Raw genomic sequence first — 25219 nt, 5'->3', positions numbered from 1 at the left:
AGAGAGAGAGAGAGAGAGAGAGAGAGAGAGAGAGAGAACTAAGATCCTCAATCAAAGTTTAGACAATCAATTTAGACCAATTAATTCACTTTAAGGAACAAAATTCCTTTTTTAAGGAACAAAATTCTTGATGTTGAAATTTCAGTTTATTCAGAGAAATATAATTTGGAAAAATGAGAATAATGTTTGGAACTAGAAAACAGCTGCCACATGTTCAGTAATCTAGAACTTAACAAACTTTTATCTGAATACTCTGCAAATCTATGCAAAAATTAATTTTGCTTCAAAATATTACATTATTATTTTCTAAAAATTAAGAAGTCTAACATCAGATTCAACTAAATCAGATAATTACCAGAGCATTTGCAGATAAAATGCAAAGGAATAAAACATAAACATGAAGTGAGCAGATTGGTCACCATATCTTTCTCTATCCCCATATTAAAAAGAGTGGACTTACTACATTTGCATTCCAATTCCAAATTCTCAATATCAGATTGCTAGAAAAAGAAGCAGAGATGACACTTAAGAAAAACAAGAGAGTAAGATGAATTAGACCAAATAAAATATGAATGGAAGAAATCCACACTCTACACAATATCATTTCAGAGGTACTGGGTGATCAATTGTAAAAGTATTTCTAAGAGGGGGAAATTCAAAAAGAGAAAGGAAAAGATCAAAGACCATATCATATTATTTTTTAAATGAAAGAGGGATGGCTAGGTTGTGCAGTGAATAGAGCACAGACCCTGGAATCAGGAGGACCTGAGTTCAAATCCAGACTCAGACACTTAACACTTACTAGTCATGTGACCTTGTACAAGTCATTTAACCCCAATTACTCTGCATTCCCCCCTCCAAAAAAATGAAAGGGAAGATATTATCAGCTACTTTATTTTCAATGGCCTATATTTCACATCTATTAAAAACATTAATTGTTCTCCATTTTCTTTCCTTTGCATAGGCTAAGAGCATCCAAGATTTCTCTGTAAGATGTAGGAAGTGCAACATGTTAGCCAAAAATATTAAATCAGTATAATAGAGGATGGCTTGAACAGAATACACATAGAAAAGATGGAGAGGTTCCCTAAATTCTCCTGTTAGTTGGTGACTTTATACTGGTTTCATCAAGCCCCACTTTATAGGATGAGATTCATGTTCCCTCAAAACAGCAATCAATAAAAAAATACTAAGCAATGTATATATGAAAAACAAAGTGGATGAATAATTTATATTGCCTGATTATGTGTCATTCAGTTGGATAGATAGGTCATTGAGCTAAAACATCAGTAGATGACAATGATGCCATCTGGCATCATCAGAAGAAGATTAGTGTCACAGAGATGAGATTTTATGGAAGCAATCAATGTGGGATTGTTGGACAATTTCCCAAATGTAATTAACTTATCTCCTATTGCCTCTCCTCAATTCTGACCACAATTCATTGTCCATCTGCATACCAATTCAAAAATAGCATATTGATAGACTATCTCAACATGTAGGATTTTTTCCAGAGTTGAATAGAAGAGCAGGCTATATTTTGTTTAGAAATCTAGTTTGGGGGTCATTTTGATCATCACAACTTCTATTTTCTCTAAAACAAAAGAAGAGAATCTCTCTTTTCTAATATCTTCATCTTTTTCTCTCAGTGATGAAATAACCCAAAATCATGGAATACCACAGGCTCAAAAAATTAAAAGTGCAGAAGAGCTAAAATGCAATAGAAAGATAACTTCTGAGGTTATGTCAGCATATTATCTGATGAAACTAGCTTTTGGCATAATATGAACTCGGTGGCACCATAAGTAGAGTGCTAGTCTTAAAGTCATAAAGACTTTATCCATAAAGACAAATCCAGTCTCAGAAACATGATTCCTTTGTGACCCTGTACAAGCTATTTAACCTCCAACTCCTCTCAGAATCAGTTTTCCCATTTGTAAAATAGGGCTGATTATAGCACTTCCATCTCTGAGTTGTTGAGAAAATAGAATGACATAATATTTTGCAAGTGTTGTGCAAACCTGTACAACTATACAAATGCTGATGATTATTATTATAGTATCTTCAACCTGAGACAATGTTAATACATAATAAAATATATGACCAACTGATAAGGGAGGCAAGTTAATCAGGAAGCAAGACTGAAAAATAATGACTCAAGTGTAATGTTTGAATCCATGAAAGATCAGAAGATCTAGAATAAGGTTTCTAGTACATTGAGTAGATTCTGGGGGGTGGGGGCAGTTTCTGGAAAGATATGGACAACAATTGCACAGAATGGGAAATATGGAAAAGTTGTAAACAGCAATATTTGGAAGAGTGTCCATATAGATGAAATCATAGCTCAGAAGCAAATGTTCTAAGAAAATCAGATCCATGACATGTATTTTAAAAGAAAAAAGAGTTTTACTTTTATTAAAAATTAAAATCCAAGAGCATTATAAACCATGGGGTGTTATCAAATTTTACTCTTTTTTAGTTTTAATTTAAAAAGCATAAAATACTATTGCAATATGTCTAGGAGCAGATAGCTAATAGCACATCTATTTCTTTATTATTATTAAATTTACAAGCATTCTTTTTTCTCCTTCCTGCTTCCTTATCCATTGGGGGTCAGGGGTTAGAGGAAGAAATATAAACATACTTGTAACAAATATGCATCTATTTTTAGTCAAAATATTTTTCTGGCATAAATAATTTATTTCAAAGTACATTTGATATTTTGGCATATTTCATGTATTTCATATAGAAAAAACGTGGACAGAACATGAAATTTGTAATCCAAAGATCTGAGTTGAAATATCAGCTCCTTATCAGCAAAATTAAGGTAGTACTTGAACCACCAAACCATGGCATGATATATCACAACAGAAAGTTGTATTTGGAGTTAGAGGATCTGATTTCAATTCCTAATCTTGGATATCAAAACCTCTCTAGGTCTACATTTATTCACCCATAAAAAAAATAGACTAAATGACCTTAGTCCTGAAGCTATTATCAAAATACAGTTGTAAATTAAGCAATTTGGAATCTCTTAAATTCTAGATGTACAAGTTATCCCGACAAGACAATGAATCTGCATTCTTAACAATGTTCAAGTATTCCTCTTAATCACATAGATAACAAGTCATTTAGATTTGTCTGTCCTGCATAATGACTCTTCTCCATGCCTGACCATAAGTTTGGCACAATTTCGCCCCCCCCCCAAAAAAAAAACATGCTACAGGTCTTTTTTAAGTTCTTCTGACATCAACAGTTTACAAATGGAGGTTCTGGATGTTTATTTTTTCAACTGGTCAACACTATCGTTTTTTTCCCCTTTGTTCTTGCAAAAGGCTTTTAATGATTTTTTTCTAAAACAAATTTTTGTCCTCCATTATCTTCATATCCCTAGCAAAATGAAGATGAAGCCACCTTAAGATAGCAGTAAACCATCATCAGCAGACATCTGGCATCACCAAAAAGTGAGTATCACAGAGATGAGCTTTTATGGAAGGAAGCAAAGGGGATTTTTGTACAATATCCCAAATGTAATTAACTTATCTCCTATTACCTATCCTCAATTCTGACCACCACTCATTGTCCATCTGCACACCTGTTCAAAAACAGTATATTTTTACTTTTATTTTATTGTAGCTAATTTTTTTTTATTTTTTTAGTTCACATCATTCATTTCAACAAGATTTTGGGTTACAAATTTTCTCCCCATTTTTCCCCTACCCACCACCCCAAAAAAGCAATCCCGCTGAATATCCCCTGCCCAAATCTGCTCTCTCCCATATCTTCCCCCATACCCCTTCCTATTTTCCAGTAGGTCACGGTGGATCTCTATGCCCCAGTGCCTGTATATCTTATTTCTCAGTTACATGTAAAATAATAATAATAATATTTTTAAACATTTGATTTTAAACCTTTGGATTTCAGACTCTTTCCCTACCTCCCTCATCACCCACCCTTACTGGGAAGGTAGCCAATTCAATATAGGTTGTACATATGCAGCTTGAAAGACTAACTATATTTCCCTCCATCCCATCCCACACCCCACTTGTTCTATTCTCTACTTTGATCCTGTCCCTTTTCAAGAGTGGGTGCTTCCAACTTCCCTCCCCCCAGCCTGCCCTCCCTTCCATCATCCCCCTCTCATCTGCCCCCCTACTTTCCTGTAGGGTGAGACACCCTGTTAAATGTGTATGTCATTCCCTCTCTAAGCCAAATTCATTGAGAATAAGGTTGACTCATTCCCTTTTGCCTTCCTGTTCTTGTCCTCCACTGTAACAGTTTTCCCTTACCTCTTCTATATCAGATTATTTACCCCATTCTACTTCTCTCCATCTCCTCTCATTATTTTCCTCTCTCACCTCTTAATTTCACCTTTTAAGTATTATTCCTTCCTATTCAACTGGTCCTGTACCTTCTCTCTATGTATACCTGTAAACATATATACACATCCTCACATATGTATTCATATGCCTATATACCTTTATATACATATATATAATACATTTCTATTCCCTTCAATGATTCTCATACTGAGTAAAGTTTCATAAGTTACCATTATCATTTTTCCACATAGGAATGTAATAATTTCAATTTTGTGCCAAAATCAAGTCTAAATGGGTGCATGATCTAGGTATAAAGGTTGATACTGTAAGCAGTCTCAGAAAACAAGGAATAGTTTACCTGTCAGATTTGTGGAGAGGGAAAGACTTTATGACTAAACAATAATTAGAGAACATTATAAAATGTAAAATGGGTAATTTTGACTACATGAAATTGAAAAGCTTCTGTACAAACAAAGCCAATGCAACCAAGATTAAGAAGGAGGTGGGAAATTGGGAAAGAATCTTTACAACATATGTCTCTGACAAAGGACTTATTTCTAAAATATACAGAGAATTGAGTCAAATTTATAAGAATACAAGTCATTCCCCAATTGATAAATGATCAAAGGATATGAACAGGCAATTTTCAGAGAAAGAAATTAAAGATATCTATAAGCACATGAAGAAATGCTCTAAATCACTATTGATTAGAGAAATGCAAATCAGAACAACTCTGAGGTACCACATCTCATGGGTCAGATTGGCTAAGATGACAAAACAGGAAAATGACAAATGCTGGAGAGGATGTGGACAAATTGTAACACTAATGCATTGCTGCTGGAGTTGTGAACTGATCCAGCCCTTCTGGAGAGCAATCTGGAATTATGCCCAAAGGGCTATAAATAATTTCATATACTTTGACCCAGCAATACCACTTCTAGGGTTATATCCCAAAGATATCATAGAAGTGGGAGGAAGACCCATATGTACAAAAATTTTTATAGCAGCTCTTTTTGTGGTGGCAAAGAATTGGAAATTAAGGTGATGCCCATCAATTGGGGAGTGGCTGAACAAATTGTGGTATATTCATGTTATGGAAAACCATTGTGCTATAAGAAACGAGGAGCAGATGGCCTTCATATTTACCTGGAGAGGCTTACATGAACTGATGCTGAGTGAGAAGAGTAGAACCAGGAGAAATTTGTACGTAATTACAGACACAACGTATGTGTGATGACCAACTTTGATAGGCTGGACTCTTCTCAGCAATGCAGTAATATAAGTCAATCCGAAAACACTCATGATGGAGAGAAATGTGTGCATACAGAGAAAGAACTAGAAATAATTGAGTTTATATCCAGATGGAAGCAAAATACCTGATCTTTTTCCTTTTCTTGTTTGGTTTTATATCTTATTTACCATTTTTCATTCCATCTGATACAATCTGTCTTTATAACCTTAATAATATATAATGTGAAAGTATTTACAGATCCTATACTTGGCTATATGCTGCCATGCTGGACAAAATGTGAAACTCGAGGAATTGTGCAATTGAATCCTGTAAACTAAAAGTAAACAAACAGATTAATTTTTTAAAATAAAAAAAATTTTTAAAAGTTCAACTTTGATAAGTTCCTTAAGATTTCTCTTCCCCGTTTACCTTGTCATGCTTCTCTTGCTTCTTGTATCTGAATGTTAAATTTTCTATCCAACTCTTGTTTTTTGTCAAGAATACTTGAACGTCCCCTGTTCCATTGAATGATCATATTTTCGCCTGAAACATGATACTCAGTTTTGCTGGGTAAGTGACTCTTGGTTTTAATCCCAGCTCCTTTGTCCTCTGGAATATCATATCCCAAGCCCTTCGATCCCTCAGTGTAGAAGCTGCCAGATCCTGTGTTATCCTGATTGTATTTCAACAGTATAAAAATTGTTTCTTCCTGACTGCTTGGAATATGTTCTCCCTGATCTGGGAACTCTGGAACCTGGCTACAATATTACTAGGAGTTTTCTTTTGGGGATATTTTTCAGGAGGTGATTGGTGGATTCTTTTGACTTCTATTTTGCCCTCTGGTTCTAAAACATCAGGGCAATTTTCCTTGAGAGTTTTTTTGGAGGATAATTTCTAGTTTTGTTTTTTTTTTGATCATGGCTTTCAAGTAATCCAATAAATTTTAAATTATCTCTCCTGGATCTGTTTTGCAGGTCAGTGTTTTTCTCAATGAGATATTTCACATTGCCTTCTACTTTTTTTCATTGGTTTGGATCTTTTAAATAGTATCTTCATTTCTCATAAAGTCATTAGCTTCCATTTGCTCCAATCTAATTCTGAAGGACTGATTCTCTTCAGTGAACTTTTGAGATTCTTTTTCTATCTGGCAAATTTGGCTTTTTAAGGCATTCTTCTCCTCATTGGCTTTTTGAGCCTCTTCTGCCATTTGAATTAGTCTATTTTTAAGGTTTTATTATTTTCAGGCAGGTTGTTGAATCTCATTTTATAATTTTCTTGCATCATTCTCATTTCTCTTCCCAATTTTTCCTCCACTTCTCTTATTTTGTTTTCAAATTCCTTCTTTAATGCCTTTATGTCCTGCAAATAGCTTATTCTTTTCTTGGAAGCTTCTGGTGCAGTATTTCCGACTTTGCTCTCTTCCTCCTGTTCTATGCTTTGATCCTTTTTTGTCCCCAAAAAGGGAACCCAAAGGTGGATCACTGTGCTTGCCCTGTTTCTCTCATTTGCTCATGTTGCCAGTCAATTACTTGACTTTTGAGCTTTTTCCACAGTAGAACTCTGCTACCAGAGAGGTGAGCCTTGTCCCAATCACTGGGGTTTTCTCACCTTCTGGAACTATTAGTTGGGTGTCCTCTCTGAAGCCTGCACATGCTCTAGCAAACTGGTCATGCACTCCAGGACCTCCACCCTAGACTGCAATCCAGATTCAAGCAGGTTAAAGCATGAGTGATTGCCCCTCATAATGGTTGTTTGGTCCCCCTGCAAACCAGGAGCTCTGGAGCAGCCACGTGGTGGTGGCTGCATGGCTGCAGCACATCAGCAACTTCTCCCTCTATGGGGTAAATGCCTGACCACACTCCCAAACTCCTGGTTCACAAAGTCCATGCTGCACTGACCTCTCACTTTGTCCTTAGCATCTATGGGTTGATAATTCTGGAAACTGCCACAGGTGCTGGTGATCTGGAGTCCCTCCAGCCAGCGGCTGGTTGTAGCCTTCCTGAGGCTAAAACCTCCAGCTTTCAAGGGGCTGGGCTCGACTCCCAAAATGCTTCACCCTTTCTTCCTGCCTGCCAGGCTGTCCTCTGTGGGAGGTTAGCTTCTCTGGGTCATTTTGTGTGTTCTGTAGCTCCAAAGTTTGTTCAGAGTCACCTTTTACATGAATTGGAGGAGTTTGAAGTGGGAGCCCCATAGAAATCCTGCTTCTACTCTGCCATCTTGTACTTTTATTTTATTCTATATAATTTACAGTACATTTTATATTTTATATAGACTATCTCAACATTTTTTTCCAGGTATTCATCACATTTTGGACAATGTGGGTTTTTTATCTATTTTGTTTCTTCAATACTGATAGCTAGTCTAATCTCTGCTGCATTACCATGGACAAAATGGCACAACAATTGAACAAGTTGTCTCTATTCACAAAACCACCCTCAGGGGAAAAGAATGCAAGGATCAGTATCATCCCTTTGGGTTCCATTTTTATCGAGCTATATAAGTTCATTTCAAACTCTGAAGATTTGTTTTATGTAATTGAATAATCATTTATTAAATATCTACTACCTACCATGGTTCAAATAGTTGATGTGAATACAAAGACAAAAATGAAAACAGAATCTTCCATAAAGAATTAGATTCTATTCAGATGATCACAATCATCATTTCAAAATTGAATGGGAAGTAATATATTGAATTAAATGTCTTTAGAAATATACCTATACTTGGAAGTAATATAAGCAATTAATGTTATATTTTTAAAGCATATAGGAAACTTTATAAAGCTTTTATATATTTTTTATAGATTCTTAGCTTTATAAAGAATCCATTTTCTATATTCTGTGTGTGTGGATGTACTATTTGGGGAGAAAGTGACTAAACTCATAATAAAGAAAAATGAATTTTTTTTTAAAAAGATACCTAAGGCATTTCAGTCTATAATACTTAGAAAGGAGCAAAATTATTTGATAAATAATTACAACAAAATCTCCAATGAATTTTTGAGTTTTGCCCTAATTTTAAAATAAAAGTATTCACGAATGACTGTGCTAAAGGACCATACTAATACCAGTGTGTGTGTGAATATAAGATTTCTACGGGTAGGAGATAGAAGATAGAGACTTAATCTCTGATTTCATTGATATAGGTAACTCCCAGATGAGGAAATTTTCTCCTCTATCAACGCTTGTCAGCACCAAGTTGTCCAAAAATTAAGTGACTTGCCCAGGGCCATATAGCTAATATATGTTAGATGTGGGTTTTCAGGCATCCAAAACCAAGTCACTATCTACTATACTATTCTGCCTTCATTAATATATGTGAAATAAATAAAATCTTTCATATTATTAGGTACATAAATACGGACCCATTGGACGTGCTATAGGAAGTTGTGACTGCCAAAAAGAGTATGGTAAAATATTTATACATGTTGTATTCTGTGTTCTTGGTTTTAAAATAATTCTTCTCATCATCATCATCATCACCACGACTATCACCATCAATATCATCATCATTGAGACTGGGTCTCCTTATCTTGCTCAGGCTGGAAATAAGGTGTTTACACATATGATTGATCTCATTAGTTATGGGAACAATGTTATAACCTGCTTTGTTTCCAACCTGAATAACCAGTTCACCCTGCCTTAGGCAACTTGGTGGCTCCAGGCTCCTTGGGGTTCACCACATTGTTGCCAGACTGAACCAAGATACCTAATAAACTTTAGTCCTGCTGCAGCTCAGACAGAATTCCTGAGGTCAAGCAATTTATCAGCCACATACATCCTGCCTGATGTATATTTTAATTACCATTCCAAACAAGAATTATTTTAATAGATGTGGGGAAATTGTGACACTAAATGCATTGTTTGTGGAGTTATGAAATGATCTAACCATTTTGGAGAGGAATTTGAAACTATGCCGAAATGGCTATAAAAATTTGCATACCGTTTGACCCAGCAATACCACTTCTAGGACCATATAACAAAGAGATCATAAAAGAGGGAAAAGACCCACATGTACAAAAATATTTATAGAAATTCTTTTTGTAGTGAAAAGGAATTGGAAATAGAGGAGATTCCCATTTGTTGGGGAATGGCTGAACAAGTTGTGGTTTATGAATGTAATGGGATACTATTGTGCTATAAGAAATGATGAATGGTATATGATTGTAATTGAATACTATTGTTCCATAAGAAATTATGGGCAGGTGGACTTCAGAGAAACCTAGAAAGACTTATATGAACTGATGCTGAGTGAGGAGAGCAGAATAAGGAGAACATTGTACACAGCTATAGCCATACTATGTGATGACTAACTTTGATAGACTTAGCTCTTCTTAGCAAAGTTCTAGATAAATCCAAAAGGCTCATAATGAAAAGTGGTTTGTTTTGTTTCTTCTTACTTTGACTCATTCCATAGGTTATTACTTCTTTAAAACATGACTACTGTGATAATACATTTAAAATGAATGTATAGGTAGAGAGTATATCAGATTGCATGCTGTCTTGGAGAAAGGGAAGAAGGGGAAGAAAATTTAAAACTCAAAACTTTGTTGAACTTGGTGAAAACTAAAAGTAAATTTTAAAAATAATAAAATTAAGAATATATATTTAATATCAAATTGATAATAATCCATTTGAAATTAACTTGTTTCCAACATTTAAGATAAAGGAAAATTTGTCCTGAGTAATGATTTTCCTGAAGTGTCAATAAACATAATTACAGAATTATTAGAACTTACATCTGAAAAGAAATGTTATCCTACATTTTTATATGTCTTTTTATCTATCTATGTAAAAATTCTAAACCCTGTGAAGAGATAGGTAATTTGTGAAAACTTGACTAGAGTGGCATAAATTGTTCATTTTCATTTACTAAAAGGAAAAGAGGGGAAGGGAAATCAATTGCCTCTAGTCTTCTAACTTTCTGAGAAACATTAAATTATTCTGAATTTTTATGTAAAGAAATGATTTATGCTGATTATATGACACAATTCTAAATATTGAGAACTAGAATGTGTACAACTTCTTGACTTGGATGCTGCATAAAACAAAGTATGTATGTGTATATATTTACCTATTTTTTCTTTTCTTTTAGAAAATTTCTCAAAAAGTCTCCTGGAGTTTACAAAAGATTTTTTCTTCAGGTTTTTTTTATTTAGAATGAAATATTTTCTTGAACCATGGCTCACTATTTAATTCATGAAATGTGTTAAGAAATAATGGATTTTATAGTGCAATAAATAAATACTGTAAAAGAGATAATTGTTTGCATTCAACAGAACGCCCATATAAATATCTGAAATATTATTTATTATTCCATATGTTTACACATCTATGGAAAATGATTGAATCGAAATAAAAACTTTATGTTTGATAAATTTATATAAAAGGACATCATACTGTTCCATTTAACATGATTAGTTATTATATAGACTCAAACAGATAGATCACAGAGATAAGATATAACTACTAGAGACAGAAATAAATATGAGCTGGAGGTAGATAGGTTTTTACCTGGAGTCCACAGATTCCTTGGGGATGTCAGGAGGCCATAAAGTTGAATAGGAAAACATTGTATCTTTACTTTCAAATAACTGGCTTCCTTTGTAACCCTAGATATTTTATTTTATGCATTTAAAAATATAATTCTAGAGCTTTTGCTGTGCTGCCAAATGGTTCTAGGACACACACCCACACAAAATGATAAGAATGCCTAAGACAGAGACAGACACAGAGAGATGAAGAGCAGAGAGAAAAAAAGAGACACACAGGGAAGAGGGATTTGTTTGGTGTTGGAGGGAATCTAATGAATTCTGTATTATACATGTTGATTTGGAAATGACTATAGGACATCTGGTTGAAAATGCCTAATTATTCAATAAATAACATGTGTGACAATAGTGATAGCACAAAAAGAATATTTGTAAGCCATAAGAAAATGAAACAATTTTCATCATTCATTTTACAATTATAATCTATTTTTATTTCTGTAAGGATTATGTCCACAGGATTTAATTTTCAACAAAGTGTGGGGCTGAGAACATATTTCCCAAAGAATGGTGTGTAAACATATAGTGTAGTGGGGGCGGCCAGGTAGCACAGCGAGTAAGAGCACCGGTTCCAGTGTCAGAACGACCTGGAGATCGAAACCCGAGCTCAGACACTTAGCACCCACCCAGAAACACCTGGCCGTGTAACCTTGAGCAAGTTACTTAACCCCAATTGCTTAGGAGAGGCCAGGTGGCTCAGCGAGTAAGAGCACCGGCTCCAGTGTTGGGACGACCTGGAGATCGAATCCCGGGCTCAGACACTCAGCACCACACCCAGAAATAACTGGCCTGTAACCTTGAGCAAGTTACTTAACCCTGATTGCTTAAAAAAAATATAGTGTAGTGAAACCAAAAGATGAGGGATGAGGAGAAGAAGCTCTTCAAGATGGGATGCCTAAAAAGCTACCACAGGGCTGAGTGCAGGGGGATCACAAAATATGATCCTATGGTTGTAATAAAGAAAGGTGATTATATACTGCATTTGCTAAGATGTGCCAAAACAACATTAGGACTATGATGAGAACAGACAGAGATAGAGAGAGAAGATGAGAAAAAGACAGAGAAAAATAGAGACAGAAAGAGAGATGGAGACAAAAGGATAAAGAGGGAGCCAGAAACAGACAGGGTAAGGCAGAGAGAGGCAGAGATAAAGATCAAGACAGAGAAAATGAGAGAGAGAGAGAGAGAGAGAGAGAGAGAAAGAGAAAGAGAAAGAAAAAGGCAGAGAAAGACAGAAAGATCTGGGTCTTTGATTTATTACTGTAGGTTAACTCCAGATTTGGAGATTCTGTCAACTTCTTTGAGACTTTTAGTCTTTGAAGGTTGTCTTGGGGCACTCATAGGTTTAATGATTTTACTGTAATGATTCAGAACAATTTTGTTATGGGTAAAGTTTCAATTTGTCTTCCCACACTCCAAGCAGGCTCCTACACCATACTACCTCATCAAATCATATATGTGTGTACATATATATGTATGTATATATACATATATGTATACCTATATTTATTTACATATTTATTTTATATCTGTTTATGTGTTTATTTAAACTTATATTTATTTATATATTTATATATACACATGCATATATGTTTATGTACATAGATATAGATTGAATATGTATAATATATAATTTATTTAATTAATAAATATATAATATAAAAACTATACCAAGCCTATTAACTATACTTAGCCTATTAATAATACTGAATACCTACACAAGAATACAAATCAAATATTAGGTAATTGAGGGCAGATTCTGATTTTATTGTTGTCATTGAATCCCCATTGCTTAGTAGTTCCTGTCACATAGCAGGTACCTAGTAACTTTTTGTTGGTTGATTGTTCAATAACCATGGGATGCTTGCAAGGTTATTAGAAAAGAGGTTAATGGTACACCTTTTGTATTTAAAATAACTGTCTTTCAAATATTACTGACTACCATGTTTCAGTAATCATACTTTACTTAAGAAATGTCCTATGACCAAGCTCTCAGAAGGCTTATCACTGAAATCATTCATAAAATGTAAACTTTTCTTGCAAAATAGCTTTTATGAGCATGTTACCCTGTAATTTTATGTAAATTTTCTAAATTCAGATAAGCTGATTGGACAGTTTCTTTTGGTGGTATTACAAATCATGGTTCAAATTTATTCCCAGCAATAAATTCTAACAATATATTGAGGCAATGTTGAACTTGCACTCTTCAGACAGCAGAGTGTATGGAAGATGACACTAATCACCATTTATATGATACTTTCCCTCTGCAATCTTCTTTATAAAATTAATTAATGGGAGACTATTATATTCCCAGGAAGAAGAAACCTGCACACTTCTGTGAGTGGCTATGTGAAGAATAGTTAAAATAGATTCTATAAGAAATAGTTGTATAGTATCAGAGCTGTTCAAGTACATGACTATTCCTGGATCTCATTCACTTTTGGTATGCTACAGAACAAACTTATAGGTTCTTAATCTGTAAAACAGTTTAGAGTTCATCTCACATAGAATTAGAATTTGACAGCCTTAAAATTCAGATAGGCTCTTTCCTTTGATCCTCAAATGAGGAAACTGAGGCCCTGAGAGAGATTCAGATTTGCCTGCATGAGGTAACATCAATGTTAACCATCATCATCATCATCGTCATCATCATTATCACATCACCAGACTATAAAAAAAGAATTTATTTCAAAGAAACGACAATGAGTATGTATTTGCCTATTCTCTCACCACATTTTTAGGATTTAATTATTACATTTTTATCATTTTCACACAAATAGAGCACCTACTTAGTTCCTGATGCAGTAATTATATAAATATAATTTTGTAATGAACATCAGTAGTATTTATTAAGTGCCACCTGTGTTCCAGGTCCTAGGCTAGATGCTGAGGATACAAAGACAAAAGAAGTAGTCCCTGCACTTAAGGAGGTTATATTTAACCAGAGGAAATAATACTCACACATATAACTGTATACAAGAGGTGATTTTGGGATGGATAACTAGGTGGAACAGTGACTAGGGCTATGGGCCTAGAGTCAAGAAGACCTGCATTCAAATCCAGCCTCAGACACTTACTAGTTTTGTAATCCTGAACAAGTCAGTTAACCTTCTTTGCTGTAGTTTACCCATGTGTAAAATGAGCTGGAGAAGGATATTTCAAACCACTCAAATATTTAGCCAAGAAAACCCCAAATGGGGTCACAAAGAGTTGAACATTGCTGAAATGACTTGATAATAATAACTTGGGACAAAAGAGATACTGACAGTTAGGGAGATCTGTAAGTAGCTTTGAGCTGACATTTAGAGGTTGGAAGAGGAAACGAAGAGGTGGAGGTGAGGAAGAAAGGGATTCCAGATATGGGAGAAAACCTGTATGTAGCTGTTTTCATGTTGTCTACTCCATTAACCTATGAGCTCCTGGAGAGCAAGGATTGTATTTTTTTCTTTCTTTGTATCTTCAACCCTAAGTGCAGTGCCTGTGACATAGTAGGTACTTAATAAATATCTGTCAACATGACAACATTCCAGAGAAGGGATTTCTTGAGAAAGAATGGATGTGGAAGAGTTTAAGGGAGAATGAGGAGTAGAGAATGACTCCAAAGATCTGAAGTTAGATGGCTAAAAAAGAGCTGGTACTAAAAAAAAAAGCAACAGGGGAATTGGGAAAAGGGGTGGTTTGGGAGTTGGGGGAATATAATGAGATTTATTTTATAAATGTTCATTTGGAAATTACTATAGGACAGTTGAAAATGTCCAATGAAAATTCAATAAATGATGTATGATAGTTTTGATAGTTTTAACACAAAGGAATATTTGTAGGTCACAAAAATGGAATGGATTACATCTTTTATTTTACATTTATAATCTATTTTATCTGTATAAGGATTTCATTTCCAACAAAGCTTGGGGACAAGAATGTATTTTCCAAAGAGTGCTGTATAAATATAGTGTTTTGAAATCAAAAGAGGAGGTCTCTGAGGTAGAGGGTCTATAAGGGGGATGTAAAAAAAAAAAACTCCAGGGCTAGGTGGAGGGGAGTCATAAAATGTGCAGCTGTGGTTGGAATAGAGAAAATTATTATTTGTTGTATTGGCCAGAGTATGCCAAAACTTAACATTGAGACTATGATGAGAAATACAGAGACTAGATTTTCCACCATCTTCCAGGTTGCCCCAAGAGTCTACTAGGAATGACCCCAAGAAAAAGATAGAACTAAATTCTAAGCTTCTACATCTTGGACTGTGAGATGTAAGGGAACTATTCCTTCTGCTAAACTGGAGAATTGGAAGGAATGAAAGGGACTTTGAATATAACTTCCTTGGAAGTGTAAGCAATATATATCCCTTTTTGTACCAGGACAAAAAATATGTTACTATTTATTTCCCTTCTTTATTATTTATGCTGTTTCATGTTTAAATAACTTAGCATCTTTGGTGTCAATCACTGAACCTGGGAGTAGCTTAGGGGTATTTCATGAAGTATTACAAGAACATGAGTAGTGAGGTTGAAATTATAAAGTGGTCTATTTTTTTTCTAAAAGAATTTCTATCAGTCTATATAAAAATGCATTTGATCATATTTTAGTCAATGTTTTACTTTATTATATATTTCTCATGATGAAACTGCAGGGGCATCAGAACTGTGACATTTAAATCTCTCATGTTATTAGGGTTTGTCATCATTGCCCCTAGATACTGTAATTTCAATAGGGATTGGCACTAAAAGCTATCATACACACACACACACACACTCACTCTTGTTGGCAGGATGTATGGATCCAAGGGTAGGAAATGTCTTCCACTTTTTAAAATTTTCCACTCTCCTAACACCCTTGCAAGTAAAATTTCAGCCCAGGGACAAACCCCACTCTCCAGGGAACGCTCACGTAGTCAAAACACCCACAAATTGCTGGATTACACTACAATAACACCCTCAAATTACCCAGTAATATGCACTAGAATCACTTTCACAGACTGATTCACACTCTAAATTTCTATATAGTCATTTCACTCTTTATAAATTATCTTCCTGGCATTGTATTCCTGCTCTATTTAAATTTCAATTACTCCATCTACTGTCACAAGCCATGGATGACTTTTCCAAGTTCACTCTTCCAATTACTAATATCAAGACAAGATCCCAAATATTATTTTCTTTCCCATGGCGTTATCAACAAATATGAGAAGCTATGAGTCCTTTACAATTTAGGCTAGTGTCTCTTCAGAGTAAAATTTTCTCTTTTTAATGAAAAAGTATTCCCTCTGAAATCACATAACCAAAAGCAAGAATCTGAAGTTTAAAAATAGCAATAAAAAAAATTGGATCCATAGGTCATAAACATTGAAAAAAATCACAATAATTTGCATTTTATATAAGTGTATCCACATGAGATGTTTAAATGTATTCATGTGACTCGGTGGCATGGATGAATAGGATCTGAGATTTCATCCACCTTTTTAGAGAGGGGAGTCAAATGCAATTTCTGTAACACCAACACAATAGCTGGGGGCCAGGGGTGTGTGCTGAGAAGTCATTGAGAGGAGGTAAGTGCATCCTATAAGCAACTCACAAGTCTTCTCCATCATGTGAGAGGTAATTTAAGCTAGCATTGAGAGACAGAGAGAGAGAGAAAGAGAGAGACAGAGAGAGAGAGAGAGATACAGAGAGACAGAGACAGACAGAGAGACAGGGACAGAGAGACAGAGTAAGAGACAGAGAGACATAGAGAGAGAGAGAGAGAGAGAGAGAGAGAGAGAGAGAGAGAGAGAGAACTATCACACTTCACATGTATGTCTGGTCTAGCAGTTAGCAGTACAAAGTCCTGGACAAGAGAAGCACTATTCTTGGTCATTTAAGGACCAGGGTAGACCTTAGCTTACATTTGCCAATACAGTTCCTTCCCAACAAGCAATGGTTATACAAAAGACCACCATTAATGGTGAATATTGAGAAAATAAAACTATCCAAGGAAATAGCAAACAGAAATCAGAGATATTCTACAGATTATAATATGCAAGAGAACAAATAAAGGACAATAAGCCTCTCAGTTGGGAATGAGATAACTCAGTTTGAATCAGAAGTTTGGGGTTCATTTTTGCAGCCTCTAGAATTTTAATCCAGTCATTCATATACACGTGCAAAATTCTGAAGCTTTCTCTTTCTTCCCTTCAATGTCCTCTGTCTATATGTCTCACTAAAAAGTTCTGGAACTCAGTCACTTTCAAAGATCTACAACTTCATGCACAGCACACTCTCTACCAACTAAGAATCATATCACTTTCAATATATACAGTAGCATGCAGAAATATCCCAGTCTTGGGTGGAAGCCAGGTTACATTCCATATCAAGAAGTGTTCATTTTTTAAAGAAACATAATTAACTAAGACATTCTAAACTCTCTTTCATTAGTTCTCAGAACGACCTTCTCCCAAAAAAGAAAAGAAAAGAACTTCTACAATTGCATTTATTTTCAAGAGGCTTAATCCATTCTGGTAAACAATTAGCTAATATCAAGTGTCCTGTCTTGTAGCACTAAAGTAATTTTCATGATAATATTAATTTCCTTTCACACAACATGATATGTATAATGCTTTTTGCTTTGGACTTATTTGTAATTCTCTTTCAAGAAAGGGGATGGAGGAAAAGAGACAGAGTCAGACCTCATTCTCTCTAATGCTAGTGATTCGTGATGCTGGCATTTCTTGTCATAAGAAAGTGATGGAGATTTTTGCATGTTCATTAAGGAATTTGTAGAATTATATAATAGAACTTAGAAAATCTTGGTAGAAACCACACCCCTTGAAATATGCAACTGTTCATTGTTGAAAGATTTTTTTTCACACACACATATACATATTTGTATATAACGTGTGTATGCATGTATGTATACATACATTTATATGTGCATGTGTACTTGAAAATTATTCCTGAATCCTGTTTAAAAAATGCATTTGTTGTGTGCCTGGTGAAATTTGAAATCCTGTTAAAATAAAACATGGAAAAACTAAAGCAATTTATAAGTGAAAATCATTTATACCTATGTTTCATATTATGCCCAGGGAAGACAACAATAAGTTCTTTTCAAAGCATGCCTTGTTGAATCAATATGTAGGCAAAGACCAAAGAAGATAAATATTTTTAATTGGTTTAACAAAGCCCACATTCCTTCTGGCAAATGATTTTTTTTCTGATTTGCAATCAAGTAGTTTTGTTTCTCCCTGAATTATTTGTAAGAGATAGTGGTCGAAAATGGTCCTTTCATCCTAATTCTGCAAAGTCCTTTTGATTTAAACAGGAAGCATATCATTTATTATACATATATTTGGGGTCTACAAGCCATGTTTATAAATCAACTTTGATGTATATTTTTATGTAACTATACATCAGTAGATGGAAATTAACTATTGACTTTGAGAGCTACAAGATGTTTATATTGATATGGACCACATTATTTTGTAGCATGTGAAATTAAAACTAGCATCCCAGTAAAAGAAATCATTCTTTGAAGCCGCAGTTACAAAACCTAATTTAAAGCAACCATTGCAGCCGAGCATTTCTTAAACAAATCGTTTTATATGACAGCAAACTCATCCAGTTAGCTTTCTTGTTAGTCAATTCTCTATTTATTTCACCATTTCATATCCATAACATAAATACATCTGTTCTATCCTATGGAGCAAGATCCAAGACGTACAAAATCTCATTCCCTTTTGCAAAAGTACCAGGAATAAAAGGAAATTCTCATTTTGAAAAACATGATATAGTGTCCAGAAAAAAAAAATCACTGGACTTTGGGGATTCCTTCAGCTGCGCAAAGACTATATCTCTCTGATCTTAATTTTCCTTGTCTAAAAGAGGAGTCATTTGGAATACTTAATTCAGTTCAATATTAAGTGCCTATTATGTGTTAGTTACTGAGTATATGAAGATGAAACAGCAAATACCTACCCTAAAAAAACACAGAAGACTATAATAGAGTGTCAGACTTAGAATTCTATAATCCCAATTTGAAATCTGACTCTACTGTTTACTACCTGTATCATCTTGGGAAACTTTTCTTAGTTTTTTTTTTTTATCTAAGGTTTTCTTAGTCTCAGTTTTTTTTTTTCATCTGTAAAGTTAATGGTTGGATGAGATGACCAATACTATCTCTTTTAACTCTATATACATGGGATTGTGTACACATATTAGTATGATGCAAGTGAAATTGAGGGAGAGGACACCAAATGGGGAAAAGGGAGAATCATGAATGGCTTCACAGAGGAGGTTATATCTGAGTTCAAACTTTAGGAAAATCAAGAATTCTAAGAATTGGGGATAAGGATAAGGGTGCCTGTGAGGAACAAGAAGTGGGTTGTGTGAATGCAAGGATGTGGTGAATAGAGTTCTGTGTCCAGGGCACATCAAGTAACTTGATTTGATAGGTACATCCACTTTATAAAGAGGAATATTATAAGACAAGGTTGGTGATGTAAATGGGAACCAGATTGTGAAGGACCTTCAAAGCCAGTGTGAATGAGTCTCTATTTTATTTTATGGTTATTAGATAACCACTCAATGCTTTTGAGCAGAGGAGTGACAGTGTGAGTGCTAAGAGAGCACAGGCACATGGTAATGAAGAGTAAGAGAAAAAATATATCATTGAACTAGATAATTATCAAGTTATCCATGTAAATGGAGGAGTACAACACCAGAGAAGGGTTGATGTACTTACTAGAAGAATAGGAATGGGGCAGCTTGGGGGGTGCAGTGAATAAAGCATCAGCCCTGGAGTAAGGAAGACCTGAGTTCCGATCCGACCTCAGACACTTAACAATTGCTAGCTCTCTGACCTTGGGCAAGTCACTTAACCCAATTGCCCATCCCTCCCCCACTCCAAAAAGAAAAAAATAGAATATGAATTAGTTGAAAGTTTTTTAAGTCATAATAAGAATGTAGGAAAAAGAGTTTGAAGACACTGAACTTGGTAAGAACCTAAAAAACATTATCCTCCCCTTTCCCTACCCTAATGAAATCAAACATCTTATTAGCTAAGAATTGACTTGCTGAAGATGTCCAGTCATTCTGAATCAGCTGTCTATAGAATGCAATCTGAACACCATTTTTTCTTGAATCAAACTGATTCATTAGTGTGAAAATTAAAGCATGATTGGGGAAAGGATAAAGATAAGAAGATAGTGATCGAAGTCCCAGCCTGCTTAAAAATTATTCTATAAAACAAAAAATAAATAACACTAAAAAATTGGCTTCAATTTATACCATACCTTTAAGTAGTACTGTGCCTTGGTCATCATAAGCACTTCATAAATATGTAGTATGTTTAGGATATGAACTTATTTGCAAAACCATATGGACGATGACAGAAGATTATGGTCGATGTTTCATAAAATGACTAGTGGTAGAAGAAAAATAAAAGTGTACAGAAATCTAGGCAGGCAATCCACTTACCAATATTATCCCAAGAGTATTTAAAGATATACCTGGAAAGAATACAGCAGTGATGAAAAAAGGAACACAACTGTCAACATTTCCATAATAAACTATTTTCTACATTGTTGACAGTGAAGCCCATATATTTTGACTGAAACATCTCAGTCTCTGATATGCTTTATGGGGAAATGGAAATGGAAATTTTACTTAGAATGAAGATGGGAAGACCAGATGGACAAGATCTAGTATTAAATGCAAGAAAACACTAATTGAGGAGAAACACTTTTGAAAGAATTAAGGAACCATTTAAAGGAAGAAGATGCAAATGATAATGATTAGAAAAAAAACTCATGGACCATATTGTTATTAGAAAAAGTGATCAGGAGGACATTAGTAATTACTGACCTATGAATAGCTCCTCATCTCTCTAATATATCTCTCCAGAATTTCATGATGTTACTCTCTCCTGGTTCTTCTACTTGTCTGGCCTCTTATTTTTTTTTTTTGTTCGATCTTCATAAATGTCAGACCCACTAATCGTGGGAGTCTCCCAAGGCTCTGCCCTGGGTTCTTTTCTCTTCTCCTTTACCCTTTCACTTAATGATATCATCCTGTCCCATGGTTTCAGATATCTTCTTTATGCAGACGATTCTCAGCTCTAGTGGTGCAGCCTTAACCTCTCTCTAGTATCATATCTCTAACTTCCAATGAAGTAACTTGTACTCAATGTTCCATAGCTATGTTAAACTCAACCTATTCCAAACTGAATTCATTGTCTTTCCTACAAAAGCCTCTCTATTCATAACTTCCCTATTCCTGTGGAGGGTACTACCATTTTCCCTGTCACCCAGGCTTCTAATTTAGGTGTTATCCTCAGTTTCTCACTCTCTCACCCTCCCTCATATCAAATCAGTTATCAAGTCCTTTAACTTCTATTTCATTAACATCCCTATTATAAGTCTCCTCTCTTTTGACAGTCACCCTCCTGGTGCAGGCCCTCCTCACCTCATACCTGGACTACAGCAATAGTCTTCTGGTTGGCCTATATACCAATAGGTTGGCCTCTCTGCCTCAAGTCTCTCCCCACTTCACTCAATCATACACTCAGTTATCAAACAACAATCTGATAATGTTCCCCACATGCTCCTCCCTTTTAATAAAATATTATGAGTTAAACTCCAGTGAAATCAGCATCTCCAGGATCAAATAAGAAATCCTCTATTTGACATGGCAAGCTTTTCCTAATCGACCTCTGTCCTACCTTTCCAATCGTCTAACAGCTTACTCCCCTCCACATACTCTATGATCTAGTGACATTGGCTTACTTTCTGTTCTAGCCTTAGATATGGCATTCGACCTCCTTACTCCTAATATTTACATTGGATGTTACCCATAACTGAAACTCTCTCCCTCCTCATCTCCATGTCTTAGCTCCCTTGGTTTTCTTCAAGTCTTAAAGTTTCACTCTCTTCAAGAAGCCTTTCCCAGTCTTCCATAATCTTAGTGCTTTTGCTCTAAAACCACCCCCAGTTTATCCTGTATATACCCTGTTTGTCCGCAGTTGTTTGCAAGTTGCCTCCCCCATTTGACTGTTATCTCCTTGAAACAACAGACTTTTACCCCTTTCTTTGTATCCTCAGTACTTACCTCAGTGCCTACTACACAATAGGTACATGTGAAAGATTTTGCACATATAAAAAGATTATGTTTGATAAATATGAGAATGAAATAAGCAATCCTCTACTACAAACCATATCATCATAGTATCACAACTGACCGACTAGGTACAGTGAGTATAAGGTCCCACTGTGTTTATGATTCATTCATTTTTTAAAATACATAAATATAAATACATGTACATGTTTTGCCTATAGGTACACATATGCATTATGTGTGTAGATCTAAATGTATACACATGCATACATGTATGTGTGTGCTTATATGCATTCATTTTATATATTTACGTATCTATATATATTTATAGATATATAGATGTGTTTATATAGAGAGAGATATAGATTGTGTGTGTAATACTCAATAAAGGAAAATGCTGGCCATCTTACAACATGGTATCTCCCATTTATATTCTAAGATCATACAAGACTACTTGACACTCTAAACAAGAGAGCAACTTTGCCAACTGATCATGAGATAACTGAGGCATGAAACATTGAAATCTGTGATTGCCAGAGATAGTCATCAGCACAGCCTGTCCAGGTCAGAGGCAACAGGGATTTCTTATAGATGAGGGTGATAGCCTCCAGATATTCTGGTTTGTGGATGGCATTGTGCTGACCACTTCATCCCAAGTTCTCAATAAGCAACCAATTTGCTCATAAATCACCATGCAGAAGGAGAGGAAAGAAAGGGGTTGGGGAGAGAGAGAAAAAAAGTATGTGTGTGTGTGTGTGTGTGTGTGTGTGTGTGAGAGAGAGAGAGAGAGAGAGAGAGATAAGAAGAGTAAATTACTTTTTTAACACAGAAAAAAAAACTCAGTTAATGACTCCTACCTTAGCTTAGGTTGGTAGCTTAAATATCATTGTCTGTTATTATGATCAGCAAATTTGGTTTATTTCATAATTGTAAAATAGGTGTATTTTCTACATATCTATAGTTACTAACCTAAAAGTACTCCAGTTATTCAATTCTTCATATACAGACATTTTTCATTTGTCCCATTATTCTATAGCTTGTCATATTCAAATGAGCAACTGCCTTCAGAATTCTTTCTTACTTCAACAGTTTTTTTTCTTAGAATTCTGAGTGCAACAAATATGCAACAAATAAGCAAACTGTCAAGAAAGACTTAGCTTAGCCACTGTTTTGTCTGGAGCAGACTTATGCCCCAGGCAAAAGGATTGTCAAAGGTCATTCCCTTAGACTTCCAAGACTACAGATCACATTAAATCAATTCAACTACTACTCCAAAGAGTTCAGCATAACTGTCCATATAGGAAAGATGATTTGCATGAGCAACACCTGTTGAATTCATGAGCATGCAATAGGGTGGATGGCCCATCAATACTAATATCTGGACACCTGAGTGGTATAAAAGATATCATAGGATGATAAATTTAAGAGTTGGAAGGAACTCATCCCAAGTTACGCAGACAGAAAGTTTTAGAGATACAATTTAAACCCAGTTTCATTAACTCAGAGTCAGTGTATTTTCCACTTAATGTCACTGTTTCATACTACCATGCTGCCTATAATATGTGATTAGAAAATGCGGAGGGAAGGGCATGTATATATTTATAGCTATAGAGAAACATATCTAAACTTTATTGTGGCCTTCTGGGGTGGGGAGGGGAAAAAAGAACAAAGTAAAAAAGTGCACAACAGAGAACAAAAGAAAACTTATAAGCAAGCAAAGATGGACTCAACACAATGAGTATTATTTATAATATAGGTTTTCTTGAAATGAAAATGTATTGTTACATATTTTGAATCCTCTAATGTTCTGCTATGCACATGACATGCATTTATTTCTAACTTTGCATTTAAGCTCCAATATTTATTTTGTGATATGTTTTTGTTTCTTTTTTTCTATTCTCTATTTGTGTTCTGGTGTTTGAGTCTCAAATAAAATTTTGGAAAAAAAAGAAAATGAAGTGGGGTGTTAATTTATTAATAGCAAGTAAAAAACAGATGGACAGCCCAGCAATTGTACTGCATTATTAGGGCCATTAAGGAGCAATATTATGTGATATTTTAAGGTGTAATAAGAGTCAAGGTAGAATTTAAAATGCCAAACATCCCTTCCCTTCCCTACCAAGATGGTGGTGTATTATCGCAGTGATTACCAAAGAGAATTGCCCACTTTACATCCAGAGCATCCCTGCAGAGCATGAGCTGAAGTTCCATTATAGAGTGTACACATCTCATGATGTGGTAGATGAGAAGGTCTCTGCAATGGTAAAGGCCCTCATGGATTAGAGGGAGCTCTACCTGGGACTCCTGTACCCCACAGAAGACTACAAAGTATATGGCTATATGACAAATTCCAAGGTGAATTTTGTCATCGTGGTGGATTCCTCCAACACATAACTTTGAGACAATGAGATTCTCAGTATGTTTCGAAAGCTACATAATTCCTACACAGATGTCATGTGAAACCCCTTCTACAACCCTGGAAACTGTATTCATTCTAGGGCCTTTGATAAAATGGTGACTTCCATGATGGTGCAGGTTTGTTGAGAGAGAGCATAGTTTACAGTTATTTCTAAAACATGCTGTTTTGTACAGTACTATATGATGCTAGTGTGTGTATCTATTGCCTCCTCCTATGAATAATATGAAAGTTGGTCTCTTTGGATGTGCAAAAACTTGTGTAAAGTGAAAGACTGTATAAAGCTTGTTTCAGTAAAGAGTGGAATCTGTTGAAAAAATAAAATAAAATAAAATGCCACACATCTTTTGCACATTTAGGTGTTTGGATTTCTCAGAGAGCAAGGGAAAGTTCTGGTTAAGTTTCCAGGTTGCGGAGGATTCTGATGCATTTGTGTGGGTTTCCTGGGGGTGGAGGGAGTGGGGGATTTCCATGATATGAGCTGAGCATGTCTTTAAGGTTTCTTTCCTTACAAACAAATTTCCAGAAAGGAAGTTGGGGGAGAGTGTGAATCTGTCCTTTCTTTTTGTGTCTGTTATCTTGGTAATGTCCTCATGTAAGAAAGTAAAAATATTCTAA

The 25219-nt window shown here is 35.2% G+C and overlaps 1 long non-coding RNA gene and 1 pseudogene across 2 annotated transcripts in view; both read left to right on the top strand.

Moving 5' to 3' along the window:
* LOC138170011 (uncharacterized) overlaps window positions 1-10814 on the top strand; it is a 511203-nt gene extending 500389 nt beyond the window's left edge. For both annotated transcript variants that reach the window (XR_011170509.1, XR_011170508.1), the window contains exons 3-6: window positions 3395-3464; window positions 6053-6123; window positions 8902-8962; window positions 10648-10814. This is a non-coding gene — a long non-coding RNA (uncharacterized lncRNA). The remainder of the gene's footprint in view (window positions 1-3394; window positions 3465-6052; window positions 6124-8901; window positions 8963-10647) is intronic.
* Window positions 10815-13705: 2891 nt separating this feature from the next.
* On the top strand, window positions 13706-24817 carry LOC138170786 (trafficking protein particle complex subunit 2-like protein; annotated as a pseudogene).
* The last annotated feature ends 402 nt before the right edge of the window (window positions 24818-25219 follow it).

The sequence above is a fragment of the Petaurus breviceps genome, unplaced genomic scaffold (assembly GCF_028583685.1).
Source record: "Petaurus breviceps papuanus isolate PSGF00001 unplaced genomic scaffold, PetGlider_PUasm1.0 126, whole genome shotgun sequence".
Classification (NCBI taxonomy): Eukaryota; Metazoa; Chordata; class Mammalia; order Diprotodontia; family Petauridae; genus Petaurus; species Petaurus breviceps.
This window is presented reverse-complemented; position numbering and strand designations above follow the sequence as displayed.